This window comes from Myotis brandtii, unplaced genomic scaffold, assembly GCF_000412655.1.
Source record: "Myotis brandtii unplaced genomic scaffold, ASM41265v1 scaffold352, whole genome shotgun sequence".
In the NCBI taxonomy this organism is placed as follows: Eukaryota; Metazoa; Chordata; class Mammalia; order Chiroptera; family Vespertilionidae; genus Myotis; species Myotis brandtii.
Window position 1 is genome coordinate 1,732,948 of NW_005363542.1, and position 6,000 is coordinate 1,738,947.

The 6,000-nt window shown below is 40.9% G+C and overlaps 1 protein-coding gene across 2 annotated transcripts in view; it reads left to right on the forward strand.

Moving 5' to 3' along the window:
- SRGAP1 (SLIT-ROBO Rho GTPase activating protein 1) overlaps positions 1-6,000 on the forward strand; it is a 256,690-nt gene that overhangs the window by 196,502 nt on the left and 54,188 nt on the right. The window lies entirely within an intron of this gene.

Below are 6,000 nucleotides of genomic sequence, written 5' to 3' on the forward strand. Positions count from 1 at the left end.
AGGGTGGTGTCTAACCCAATAAAACTGTGTCCTTATAAAAAGGGGAAATGTGGACACAGAAGCATAGAAGACAATGTGAAGGGACAGAGAAGATGGCCGTCCTCCAGCCAAGGGGGCCGCCTTGGGACAGGTCTCTCGCTCACAGCCCTCAGAAGGAACCAAGCCTGCTGTCTCCTTGATCTCAGACTTCTGGCCTCCAGAATTGTGAGGCGATGAACTTCTGTTGTGTTAACCGCCCAGCCGGTGGTACTTTATGGCAGCCCTAGAAATCTAATACAGTGTGTTTGGAGAATAAAACCACCAAGTCACCTTTCTGTTTTCTCCAATGATTTTAATGTTTGGGGCGGGGGGGGCAAAAGAGCAAGTCCACAGAAGTCACCTCTCCCCCATCATTGGTTTTGACTATTATCTCAGAGTCCATGCCACCTGGGCACGCCTCCACTACAGTACATTCTTTGGCTCTTTTGTCATTCCTTTCCACGTTTTTTGGCCTCTCCTTCCACTAGACCCAACTGTGTTTTTCCTGCTGCTAATGGGGAGTCATTACAAGCCTCGTATTATCTGTTTCATATTTGCCTCATTATCTTCCCCCTTGTGACTTATTAACATGGCTTGTGTGTCAGAAGCTAGTGTTATTCTTCATCAAGAGTATCCTGTGGGATAATATGTGTCCCAGCCATCGTGTCTGCTGCTTTCTGTCTCATCTTTTATTTTTCCTGACAATTCCAAATTTAATTGGAACGCTCTTGCTTCTGAGGAAGAATTGAGATGAGAAGAAAAACAGTGTTGTTGACAATGACAAGGAATGACATGGCAGCTGCTGGGTCCACAGTAGGGTCTATAGTAAGTGGGCCTGTTACCAAGGGCTCGGGTGGGCATGGAGCCTGACTGGCCCCTGGGCAGATGGTACTCCAAGACTTTAGTTAGTTAGTCTAGTGCTGGGACAAGAGTCTGCATCAGGGTCCACAGTTGGTCCACAGACAGCAGGTCTATTACCAGGTTCTCGAATAGGTATGGCACCTGCCAGGCCACTGGACATGTCCCTGGTGGGCAGAACTAGCCTCAGACCACAGCTGAGCACAGCTGGAACTGTCATGGGTCCACTTGGGTCCACAGCCAGGACCAAGGTCTGCAGACCTGTCTCCAGGGGCACAGATGGGACTGCCTCCCTCCAGGACCCTGGGTGGGCAAGACTGCTCCTGCACCACTGCTGAGAAGGGTTGGATCCAGGTTACAGGGCTGCTTCAAGATCCAAAGTTGGACTAAGGGTGGTGGGCCTGCCTCTTGGTGTACGAATGGGCTAAGCTTTTGTTGGGTCCCCAGGCAGGCCTCATAGATCATTGCTAAGAGGTATTGAAACCAAGTTACAGAGCCACTTCATTATCCACAATTGGACTTAAGTTGGCGGGCCTGCCTGCAGATTACAGACACAAGTGCCTCCCACCTGGTACCTTGTCAAGCTGAACTGCTTCTGGACTGTAGCTGAGCTTGTCTGGAGCCAAGCTACAGAGCTACTTCAAGATCTCCAGTCAGAATGAGGTTGGCGGACCTTCTTCTGGAACCATGGATGGCCATGTCCCCCATTGGGCCCCTCGGTGGGCAGGACTACTCCTGGTCTGAGGCTGGCGGGGGCATAGAGCTGAGTTACAGAGCCACTTCAAGATCTGCTGTTGGACCAGAGTCAACAGGTCTGCTTCCAGGTGCATGGACAACTATGTCTCCTGGCAAGTCCCTGGGCAGAGTAAGACAGCTCCCTGACCAGGGCTAAAAAGGACTAGATCTGTGTCAAGGTCAGCAGGCCTCTTACCCAAGGCACAGGTGGTGTGACTCCTCCTGGGTTCCTTGGTGGATGATGCTGGTGGACCAAGGCCAAATAAAACGTTAGCTGTGTTCACAGGGGTACAGGTCTGTTTCTGGGTCTGTAGCCAGGATTACTGTTGGCAAGCCTACCATCTGGGCACAGGCCTACTTTCTCACATCAGCCCTTCTCAGTCTTGGGCTCCACCAAGGTTTTGCAAGAGCTCCCACAAATGCACTTTTGTCCATGGATGGCTGCCAAATTGTTGTTGTGGAAAGATATGAACAGGGGACCTCTGATTTTGCCATCTTGCTGATGTCAACTCCAGGAACTTTTTTTTAAAAATCTTTATTGTTGAAAGTATTATATATGTATGCTTTTTCCCCCATTGACCCCTTTAAAGTAACTACTTACAATATTGTTTTGTTTAAATGATGTTTATATGTCTACTTCCTATAATGATGGATTGAGTCACTCAGCTGATTTCCTCACATCTCACTTGCCTCACATGATACATGGCCAAACCTGAAGCCCCTGACACAGGGAACCATATGTTCATAAAAAGAAGAACATCAAATATTTTTATCAAAAATAAAATCCAGTGATCCTTAAATATTAGTGCCACTAATGGTTTGAAAAAACAAACAAACATTCTTTCTGGAGGTTGGTAATCTCACCCTAGATTTCAAATAACCCTACAAAAAATGTCTTTATATGTCTACTTCCTATAATGATGGACTGAGTCACTCAGCTGATTTCTTCACATCTCACTTGCCTCACATGATACATGGCCAAGCCTGAACCCCCTGACACAGGGAACCATATGTTCATAAAAAGAACATCAAATATTTTTATCAGAAATAAAATCCAGTGATTCTTAAATATTAGTGCCCTTAATGGTTTGAAAAAATAAACAAACATTCTTTCTGGAGATTGATAATCTCACCCTAGATTTCAAATAACCCTACAAAAAATGTCCAGCAAAAATAACTAGGCCCATGAGGAGATAAGAAAACATGATTGCCAGACATATCAGACAACAGAGACATAACGGTAGACAAACTGTAGAAACTCCAAATATTGGGATTTTTAGAAACAAACTATAAAAGAGCTGCTTACTCTGTTCAAGTAGATGAAAACTAAGCTTAGATTTCAGCAGGGAACTATAACCTATAAACAGTGAAATAACACATTTGGAAACACTTAGAAAATCTAAAACTGAGAAATACAGTAACCCAAATTAATAAATCAGAGGATGGTTTTAACAGCAGATTAGACACAGCTGAAGAGTAAATTGTCAGAGTGAAAGACAAATCAGTAGAAAATAATCAAAATACAGCATGGAAAAACAAAAGGTAGAAAATATGAAGAGAAAGATAAGCAGTATAGAGAATACAGTGATGTTTAGCATACTAATTAAACACTCAGAATGAAAAATGATAAAAAAGAAATCAGAAAAAATATTTGCAAAGATAAAGGCTGAAATTTTATCAGAGATTATGAAAAAATCACACAATTAAAGAAGCCCCCCAAAATTCCAGGTACAATATATTTTTTAAAATCCTTACATAAAGACATCATGATGGAACTAGTAAAAGCAGCTGGAGGAAAAAAAAAAAGCAAAGTTTATTCAAAATAGTGATAGACTGACAGCAAGCTTCTCATTCATCAGGAACACAGAAACCACAAGAAAGTACAGTGATATGTTTGATGTATTGAAAATAAATAACTGCCTACTAGAAAAAATACCTTTCATTAATGAAGGTGAAATAAGATATTTTCACATCAACAAAAACAGAGTTCACCACCAGCATGCTGGAATGAATTTCTAAAGGAATGAATTTCTTAAAAATATAGGGAGTAGGGATCAAAGAATATAAAATATATAGATAAAGCCAAATGAGCACTGACCATACATGAGAACTAATATCTTCCATTTAAATATATATAAATGTTTACATATATCCTCTTATACTACATTACAAAAATAGCATATAATTCAGGAGAAGTTAATGGAGATAGGTGTTCTAAACTCTGTACATTGGGAAAAAGGATAAAGCTATCAATTTGCATTAAACGTTGATAAGCAAAAGTGGGGTACAACCTAACTGTGGAAGATAAATTTGGGAGGTAAGTTTAAAAGCTCCTGGAAGATAACATGGAATAGTATCTTTATGGCCATGGGATAGGAAAAATATTTCTTAAATAAGGACACAAAACATATGAATCATAAAGGGAAAGATTGGTGAATTGATCATCTATAATAATGAAAACATAATATGCTGATTAGACCAGACGTCCTTCCGGACGACCTTCTGGATGAAGCTGGGGCTGTGAGGGAAGCCCGGGTCCCAGGTGCCAGAGCGAAGCCAGTGCCGGCAGCCGGGGGAAGGAAGGCCTACTCTTGCACAAATTCTGTGCATCGGGCCTCTAGTATTGAAATAAGAGACCACTCATTGGGACACTATAAAAAGAGTGAAAAGCCAAGGCACAGTGTAGTAAAAGATATTTACAACACATATAACTAATAAAAGACTCATATCTATTTACAAATAAGTAAAAAAAAAATACTCATAACCTGCAGAAAATTGAACAAGAGATTTGAACAAAGTGTTTTCGAGAGAGGAAATCCAAATTGGCTTAAACATATAATATGCTCAATCTCAGGCACCAGAGAAATGCATGTTAAAACCACAATGAGATACCATTATGCAACCAACACAGTGGTTTAAATTTTAGAAGCAGGCAATACCAACTGTTGAGGATGTGAAGAAACAGGAAGTCTCTTACCTTGCTGGTGGGAATACAAGTTAGAACAATAATTTTGGAAAACAGTCTGGCATACTCTCTAAGCAATTTTACTCATGTATGTATGGTCCAACAAAAACGTATTTATAGCAGTATTATTCGTAATGGCCCAAAACTAGAAGTAAGTCATCTGTCAACAGTAAAAGGGATGAATTATGTTGTATTCTTATAGTGAGTATTCAGCAATGAAATACTATACTCACAAGAAATGAATAAATCTTACTACATAAAGTTGATCAAAAGAAGCAAGATAAAAATCATAAATTCTGTAAGATTCCATTTATTTGAAGTACAAAAAGAGAAAAACTGATATCTGATGTTAGAAATCAGGATAGTGGATACCTTTGGAGAGGACAAAAGGGTGTGTGATGGTTGGGAGAAGCACAAAAATATTCGTAATGTACTCTATTTCTTGATCTAAGTGGTGGTCGTATAAGTGTTTATTTTGTGATATTCATCAAACCATACACTTACAGTCTGTGCATTTTTTAAAATATATTTTTATTATTGACTAGAGGTCCAGCGCACAAAATCGTGCACAGGTAGGGTCCCTAGGCCTAGCCAGCAATCAGGGCCATCTTCCACCCTCTCACCAGTCCCCAGTACCGCTCCGCCGCCACCCACCCTGGTTCTCTGTTCACCATCTGGTGATCGGAGCCTGCAGGGCGGGGGTGGGGGAGGGATCAAGAGGTGGTCAATGCACCTCATAGCAACTGTCGAGCAGTCATTCTGGTCATTATGCCATTATGGTCGCTGGGCTTTTATTATATAGGATTTTGGAGAAGAAGGGAGAGAGAGAAACATCAATGATGAAAGGGAATCACTGATCAGCTACCTCCTGCACACTCCCTACTGGGGATTGAGCCTGCAACCCTGTCATGTGCCCTGATCAGGAATTGAATCGTGACCTCCTGGTTTATAAGTCAATTCTCAACCACTGAGCCATGCCGGCCGGGCTGTGCATTTTTCTATATGTAGTTTTACTTCAATTAAAAAGATTATTTTTAATAAATGTAATTGACAAAAAACTAAAAATGGAACTCACATTTGACCCAGTGATCATACTTGTAGGAATATATCCCAAGAAAACAGAAACCACAATCAGAAAGGATATATTTACCCCTATGTTCATAGCAGCACAATTTACCATAGCTAAGATTTGGAAACAGCCTAAGTGCCCATCAGCAGATGAGTGGATTAAAAAACTGTGGTACATCGACACAATGGAATACTATGCTGCAATAAAAAAGAAGGAATTCTTACCATTTGCAATAGCATGGATGGACCTGTAGAGCATTATGCTAAGTGAAATAAGCCAGTCAGAGAAAGATAAATATCACATGATCTCACTCATTTGTGGAATATAATGAACAACATAAACTGATGAACAAAAA